Genomic DNA, 9,663 nt, shown 5'->3' with positions numbered 1-9,663 from the left:
TAAATATAATTCAAGCCAAATATTTAATAAATGTATCGAATATAAGCTAAGATAATATATAAAAAAATTACATAAGTATTGTTAGTTGAAATAAAACTATTTTTCTTAGCTTTTGAAGTAAATAACAATATCGTCTTGACAATTGGAATAAATGTAACAGTGTAGGACCGTCTTGATTTTTGGTGGTCCCGTGGGGCGCGTGGAAACTTATCACACACCATTGGTTGATATTTTCGGGTAAGCATAGTTTCAGGTGCGTGATTGGTAGATTAAATCGACCATATTGTAACCAACCAATATTGTTTGCAAGTAATATGTCACCACCTTATCACGTCGAAAAAAATTAAGAATGTTGACTGGTGATATTATCATTTGTTTCGAGTTTTAATAATTAAATTTCTTAATGTCATGACGCTTGTTACTTTACAGATCCTTTTGAAATAGGACGTCCTTTTTATTATCATTTCTCCTAAATATTTTTTGTCTTAAACTATTTTCATCATATGATCTTCGTGTAGAAGAGTCATAAAACACAGATATACAATATTCCTTTAAATAAGTAACCGAATAGAACAAACCAAATTAACTTGTCTATCATATATAGATAGGTATTATTTTTGACTGTTACATGAAAAATACATATAGTGTTTCGGTATACATATATAGCTACTTACTCATTGTTTCATACCAAATTAAAAAAATAAACTTTAAAACCGAATTCAATTAAGCCTTTGCAACTTAAGAACGTGAAACAAAAAAATTAATTTAACTCTAACATTTCTACGTAGTTCTATCCCGAATTTAAATATATTTTAAAAGTTAAAGACGAAATAGTTTTACTTCAATAAGGTTTAATATTAATAAATCTGATGTAACCTAAAGTGATTTCAAGTGAGAATATATGTCTTAAGCCTTTTCTACGACCTTTTCTACGTCATTTAATGTTAGTGTTGTTAATAGCCTATACGCAATCGTTAACTTGAAACATAGTTAAGATTCTGATGTTGATCATTTTGTTGAAAAAATTTAACAAAATTTTAAACCGAGCATATTGAAATATTGAAAAATGATGATGTTTCATTGACAGTTTTCAATATTTTTGGCGTTGGCGGTAAAAGTTGCCATTATCTCAAGTTGTCAAGAAAAATTGTTACAATGTTGTGAAATAGTTTGCGGCTTTCTGAAAAGTTGGAAAACAATTGCATATATATAAATTGCCAACTATTTCATCAAAAAGTTTGATATTTACACATATTTCTAAGGATTTTTCTCTATAATTTATTCAATGAGGTATAAACTTAATCACTTTAAAGAAAAAAATACAAGATAGAAGAAAAGTACCCTTTTTTTATTAGAACAATTAAAATACTATTTTATGAAGAGTCAATATATGATCACATAATTTAATATGTAATGAATCTTTTTTATTTTTTTTTAAAAACAAATAAGCCTGTAATCGAATCTCAGACAGACGCCGTTTAAATATGGACGGTTATTTTTTTTTTACTTAAATGCTTGCAAAAGCATTTAGCGTAAATTCACAATAATTACTTTATAATTTAGATAGCTGAATATTGTCAGTCTATGCAATCCTTTACATATCGTGCGTTTGATATTATTATTTGTAGTAACAGTCTGTAAACATCCCATTCCTGTGTTACGGCCTTTTATCCTTTGGATGGGCTTTTCCTTTTGGAGCTTATCCCACCACGCTGCTTCAATGCTGTTTGGTGGATACACATACGGATACACATATGGATGGAAAAATACTCACGATGTTTACCACCAAACGTGAATTATAAACATAAATTAAGCAAATGAAAATTCAGTGGTTCTAAGAAGATGGACGCTTTCTAACCACTCGCCTCTTTGTATTTATACTTATGATTAATTTTATAACTAATAACCGCGACAAAAAATTTTTTGACCGTTCGTGATCACGTTGGATTCAACTTCACTCAGCAAAAAATGTAAAAACATATACAACGCGTACAATTCAGAACACGTGACAGAAGAATAATTTTTATGTTATTTATATGCGGTCAAATAATTTTCACTTTAAAGGAAGGCGTTGTTAAAATCTGCAGGACAATTCTATTAATAAATTGTCACTTCATCGCAATCGCATCGAAACGTAATCGTTGCCATTAAGCCATCTTAATATTGTACTAACACAACGATTCGGTTGCGGTTCGGTCGAAGATCGAAATAGAATCACGAACGTATCGAATAGGGATCAATTTTAGAATACGATATCCGATCGTATTGGAAAATAGTAAAATTGACCCCCAGCTACGATTCAGCTCGATTATTTTTGTGAGCAATAGCCGAAGTTGCATCGGGATGTAATTGGGAATACGAAACCGTATCCATTTTGATGAGTACAATTCACTGTCTGGTTTATAAATTTACGGATTAAGTTCGTCGCGTGAGTTAAAATAAATATACCTATATACATAGTACGACTATGGTGGTAGAAAGAGTTAATGAGTAATGATCTAACCAAAAGATATTTAAAAAGGGCTAAGAAAATTGAATGAGTATAATGTTATACCAATTAATCCGAATGCTTGGGCATTGCGCTTGTCACATTGCGAAGCATACCTGGTTTAGTCAGAGGCTTTTGACATTAAAGAATCTTATGCATTTTTACTGTTATAGAACTAATAGATTATAAGATACATTGGTTGTTTCGTATGTTATAAAATAATAAATAAATATATTATATCCTTTATGAGAGCACATTTACAATAAGTATTTAATAAGTGCAAAAAACTATAACCCGACTACGAAAAAGCACGAAGCTGTAAATTATATGTCAAGTCGTAATATCACTATTACGAAGGTCCGTGTGAAGGGTGGGGGGTCGTATGTTATGTGTTTTTTTATGTTTGTTAGGTATTAGGTATGTTTTGGGTTGGATTCTGTACCCCAAAATATAATACATACAATATATTGTTGTACGCAAAATTTCATTTTCAATTTTATAATATGTATTAGTTTAAGGATTTAAAATTACTTCTGTCGACGGACTTTTCATGTCGAATCCGCCATTTTGGATTTAACACGATGACGTAGCCTACACGGGAACGTACGAACGTATTAACAAATATTTTAAAATCGTAATCCTTTCAGTTTAAACGTAGTCGGGTAAAAAGTATCACATTAAAAGGCTGTCTTGAATGTTTATGAAGCTCTAAATATCACATTAGTCTTAAGTGTAAATATATAATTAAGTATTTTTGTGTCTGTTGATAATACGTCTTCCCTTCTCTTTTATATATACTGTTATATATTTCTTAAATATACAATTCCCTATATTAGTGAAATTTCATATCAACAACCGAATTAATAAACGTTAATATAATCTTGCCTATAATCGCTCAGGGGACAAGTAACTGGTTGTATGATTTTTTTTTTTAAATTATTTTTGATTTAAGAAGCAGTTTTTTTTTGTAGAGTAAAAAGTTTACTTCTAATAGGTGTCATCTATTGATTTATCAACTATTAATACAGAACTATTTATATATTTTAAGAATAATATATAAATAATATTAGCGAAAAATGTACTCTATTACATAAGTTATAATATCGATTGTCGATTGCAATTTTTACTATATCACAAACTAATAAGTGTCGATGTCCTTAGAGCAGCAATAGTCGCGAGCGGACTAGGTAAATAACTCATATGTTTTATGGAACTCTATAGAGCAGATATACCCTCGTATTGCTTAATTTCGATTCAAATTTCTAAATAATCCTTATGTCATTTTGATAAGAGCAGCTCTATAATATTCATGATGGATCTCTATAATATCGTGAACCGTCGCGTCCCGTCGCTGTGCTGGTTCTTACCATATGCTACAAGGCACTATAATCTGCGTGCTATCATAATAAGATGCAACTTTTTCAAAGTGAAATCAAAATGACAGGATCAAAAAGTATTAGAGTCTGAAAAAGGCAAATTTAATAAGATTATTAGTATATATGTTTAATTCGAGATTTTGCGTTCGATTGTGTATTAAAAATTTTACCTATGAGACCTTAGACTGACGACCTCGTTAGTCTTGTGGCTTAATATAAGGCTATAAATCCCGAGGTCCTGGGTTCAAACCCAGGTCGGGTCGATAAAAGGTTATGGGTTTTCCTGTCTAAAAATTCTCAATAACAGCCCAAAGTCGTATTTAAATGGAAGTGTCTACACTCCTCGCCTCGGAAAGCACGTAAAACCGTTGATCCCGCCTCTTTCCGGTCGTGTCAGATTTGCCGTCCCGATAGTCTCGTGAGGCCACCTGTGTTTATGCGCTAAAACATGCCCTGTGTAGTTGCCTGGTCTCCCTTGAGATTGGCCGACGCAGTCGAAATCGGTCAGCACGACATCATCATTAAACTAACCACTAAAATCAAAAAGCAACAATCTCACGCGCATCGGCACATGTCTCAGTTCCAAAAAGTCGCATCTCATTCTCATTGCGCGCGTATCGTAACAATTAATTTCAATAGTTATGATACTTTTGTGGAAAAGCATTAAAAGGTTTTAAAAAAAAACATTTCAAAACAAATATAAAGTCACCCTATATACCTATGAGATCACATATATTAACGTTTATTAACGAACCGGTTGTGTATTAAATTTTATATAGATTATACTTCAATTCCCTTATGAAAAATTCTTATGAATGTGCTATGAAAATTTAATACGTAAGATATAAATGTATTCTCAAAATCTACCTCTTTGATGATCATTAGTAATAATACCAATATGTATTTTGTAGGAGTTAAATTAAAATATATACATATTACATATTCCAAAACCTTTGGACTCGATGTTTTCTCTAAGCAAAACGTCATCTTAGTTGAAACTCATTTATAAAATCCAATCAGTATTATGCATAATTTATGTTAGTATTATAGTTATAATCAGTTAAAAACAAAAGAAATAATAATAATAATTCCTTCGAAATCAGTGGCGTAGCTAAATGGGTAAGGGCCCCGGTGCATAGAAAAAGAATCGGACCCTCGCCCCCTCTTTAACGTATATTGGCATTCAAAATTATAGATAGTAATAAGAATGGGATACAGTGAGTTGAACATATCATTAGTAAGTTAAATCCATACTTCATCTCTATTCAAAGCTCTTTTCATAGCTTAGGTTAGAGGGCCCCCAGAGCTCAGGGGCCCTGGTGCACTGCATCACCTGGCCCTACGATAGCTACGCCACTGTTCGAACTACTATTTTATATACTTAGTTTTAGTAAACGAAGTGCTACTCCGCAAGAATTAATAACGCATCTCACTCGTGAAATGTCGTTACCCACTTACGGTGATGCGTACTCTATCCTTTAAATACTGGATGTCGCATATCACTATTTAACGTTTCATAAACGTGTTCAACGGTGAAGTTTGAATATATTTTTACATAGTAGCTCTATAGATAGCTGAATGTCAATTTCACTAAATGTAAATAGCTCAACTTGGTTATATTATTTTTGATTTCACTTAACTTATACATTCAAAACATAAAGCTAAGTAAAATTTATTATACAAGCACGTTTAAAAATTAAATTATATATCACATCGGTATTTTTACAAGAGTTTTAAATATAATTCGACGGTTAAAATGCAATTTTTAGAACACACAAGTCCTATATTAAATTTAACACTTATAAAATTAATTACATTTCCTTTGTAAATATTTATTTTACTTAAATATAGCTCATGTTGTAATCAATAATTTAATTTATATTAAAATTCACGCTTATTTCAAAATCAAGAATTAAATTCTGTTGTAGAATAGTCATTTCTATACCGCGAACATTCCCTCCAACCTTTTTCGCTTAAATTCAAACTATTAATAATATATAATTAGAATATTTAATTAATTTTAAATTTTAATAATTAATTTTAAAATAAATTGAACGTTTATTAATACTTGTTATGAATTAAATGTAATGAGATCGTCTAAATAGTTTGTAAAATAATTAATTATACAGCTTATAAAACCTTCGCGGAATATTCTATATCGCACTCAATACACACAAATCTTATACATATTAATTTATTTACATTTAAATAAATATTTTATTATGAAACAAAGAATATGTTTGATTATAAAAGAAAAATATTTCGCAACAATTAATTTTATGTTTTATTATTTGCATTTATTTTTTTACATAACGAAGTATTGTATAAGATTTAATTCTTACGTTTAACTTATATTCCTCTTAATTTAATATTTTTTCTAAGATATTTGTAAAACAGATAATTATTTAATAGATAATATCAATGTGACGGATTAATTAATTAGATTAAATTTATGTTTAGCTTTATTAGTAATTGGGTGTGAACAAGGCTCTATTACCATTTGCGAATCGTTTAAATTAATATTCGTCTATTGGCTGTTAGATTTGGAGAAACAATTACAAAACTTCATTTTTGTTTTGGACAATTGAATAAATTGATATTATAGCTTTTCGATTACGCGATTCTCGATTAAGCGAAAGGTAATGAGCACACTGTTGCTGTTGTTGTAAGTCTGATCCAGTCAAATTGTTGTCATTTCATGGATTTCAATAAAGTTGTCATTGTATAAAGTTTTATCTGTCTTTCATTTACAAAATAATTTTCCTATATATTATATTATACATAAGAGAGAGTGAAAAGTAGCTTCTGTGCTACTCTATGCTATAATCTACATCTGTGCTTAATTTAATTTAGATCTGTTCAGCCGTTCCGGCGTGACATCCATACATCCAAACTGTCGCGTTTTAAAGTTAGTACGTAAATTGTAAATGAATCTTAATTTTTCATATTATGATTTTTTAAACTCATCATTAGCTCTTCCAAATGAAAAATAGAATCGAGAAGAAAAGTCGTTCCACAAACTTGTATGTTCCTATTTAATGCGTATTTCATTTAAGTACTAGTAACGAGCACTTTGAAACGCCATTACATGCCATAGTAAATTTTATAATTTTATTTATCAATAAACCCGGCAGCTTGTTAGTCTTTTTTTAAACAGCGATAAATGTTAATAATCACCATACACAAGAAAAATATAAAATTCCAATAAAAATACACTTTGCAACAAATTTCATACTTAAATCAAAACCGCGATATATATCGGATATAAGATTAATGATGACTAGTGTGTCTCCCGCGAAACTACGCGTTTATTCAAAATATTTTTTAGGAATTTCGAAATTTTATCTAAGTACATTCGGCGCCAAAACGATAAAAACTTATTTAACAGAAATCTTTAATGTCAAATAGTATACAATATTTTATCTGGAATAGGTTTAATTAATAGAGTTTTTCGATAACAATTTACTTTAATTTTTTTTACGTTTTTAATTTTTTTTTACATATAGCCGTGGTACTGCCGCTCTCTAAAATTAATTAATTTTTAAATCGTGGCAATTTAGTAAATTGCAATTAAGATTCCTCTTTAATTTTCTGCACATCTACGGCTGGAGCTCTTCAAAATGAGACCATAGCCAATTTTTTATGTGTCGCTATCGTCCCATCACTGGGACAAAAATCAGCTTACGCTGTTAAAATATAAGGATTAATATTGATGGATCTAAATATATTATCATTTGCAAACATTTCAAATGTCACTTATCATGATTACTAATATTATATCTACTATTCATCGGATAACGTAGAACATTCGTTCGAAAACTATTTGCTTGTTAGAATGAAAATAAAAACTAAGCGTTGTTGACATTTGCTTATCTATATCATTATTTAAACTAATGTCAAACAAATAGATTGATATTTTGTTGAATCTATTTTTTATACATTATTATGATTTATGGAAAACTATGTTTATAGATACGAGATACTTCAGGAGATTAGAGCTAATCTCACGAGCTTATCTTGAGATTGTACTGCATTGTACTGTATCAAATAATTTTCATAGTAATATTAGCTACTGTCTTCGATAAAAGATTTATTTTCTCTTTCAAGTAAAGTATATGTTGTATCCACATTTTTTAACGCACGGTGTAAGGTCGACTTACAAATTAGATAAAATATTTTTACCTCCGAATGCACCAATACCTTGTCGCGTAGGTAAAACTTAAAAAAAAAAAAACGTGCGATCGTCTGTCACAGAGGCATGGGTTTACTTTTTGGCGCGAGGTTTGGGTTTTGATTTAAAGTAATTCACGTTTTTGTTGACTGTAATTTGTAATTATGAAGTCAGATATTTCTTATTATATTCTTTATAAAAAGTAATTTTCTCCTCTATCAGCTCGCTGTGCATACACATCGTCTTCACCAGCGCCAAATTACATTTTTCATTTTCCCGCGCTTCGCGATGGGTCCCTCACTCAAGATGACAGATGGATCAATACACAGATAATATATATATTCATAAAAAATATAAATTTTATTAATTAATATGTTATTGTAGACCTGTGTACACAACACTATATAGATGACCTGTGTAGATAGACGTCACTTTTTAGACGACTTTATAGAGGATTAATACTTTCACGTGAAATACTTACATATGTGTTGGTGCGCTTTAGGGTAAGACGATCTCATGTGCCGTGACTGGAAATGATATGACTCTTATGTGTGCGTGGCCCATATACTATATATTTCGTTGTTACATTTAAATAATTATTAAAACATACATAATATTTTAATTTATTGTTCGGGTAAAGATAGTTTTTTTTTATTCAAAAGGTAAGTGGACGAAAAAGTGAGGCACCTAATAGAAGTGGTCACTCACCCTTCAAACCGGAACACAACAATAATAAGCTAATATGCTGTTTATAATAAATTATAAGTGAGTAATAACTACCCAGACGGGCATCTATAAAGCCTACCACCACGTCATTCATAATTACTCCTTCACTGACAACAACCCAAGACGTCATTTTGAATTGTATGTACCTACTACCAAGGTGATTTACTGGCTATTAATGATTGCTTAGGACAACAAGTTATCATTGTGTGGTTTGTTTCGGAGAACATCCTATTATCTACGAACCTTTAAAGTACGATAATTAATTGAATCCATAATATTTTCTTATTTTATCCAAAATAAATTACGTATAACATACGTTATAAAGTACAAAAATAACAAATATACTATTTATATTAAAAAGAAAAAAAAAAAGAACAAAAATTGTGTAAGAAGATACAATTGAAATCTCTAATCGATAAAAAGTCCCCTGGATAAAATGACAAGTTTCAACTGCACGTCAAATAACAAGGATATCTCAGTCGACCTCGAAACAGAAATAGCAGCCCTAGTTATTAGAAGTACAATAGCTATCTGTCACCAAGGCATTTGATTGCGCGAGCATAGTGTGTTTTTACGTCATAATTACATACGAATTAATCCTTTGATCCTTTAATTGCGCGTCATATAGTCATATAAAATAATATATCTAATAAGGTTACTTAAATAAACGTAAACAATTAAAATAAGTAGCTATTTATATAATAATAGCGTTATTTTCAGTTTTTCGTGTAAGTTTTAACTTATATTACTTTAATCTTTACTGTAATTGGTCGATAGCAGGTGGCGATGTAATAGGCGACCAATAAACGTTTAGGAATTGGTTGGATTAGTAAATCTGACTTTGACCAGTATCTCCGTACCTAATGTCATGCATTTCCTTATAAAGTTGCAAGACATATCCG

Source organism: Vanessa atalanta, chromosome 12 (genome assembly GCF_905147765.1).
Source record: "Vanessa atalanta chromosome 12, ilVanAtal1.2, whole genome shotgun sequence".
Taxonomy (NCBI): Eukaryota; Metazoa; Arthropoda; class Insecta; order Lepidoptera; family Nymphalidae; genus Vanessa; species Vanessa atalanta.
Note: the sequence above shows the minus strand (reverse complement) of the source record.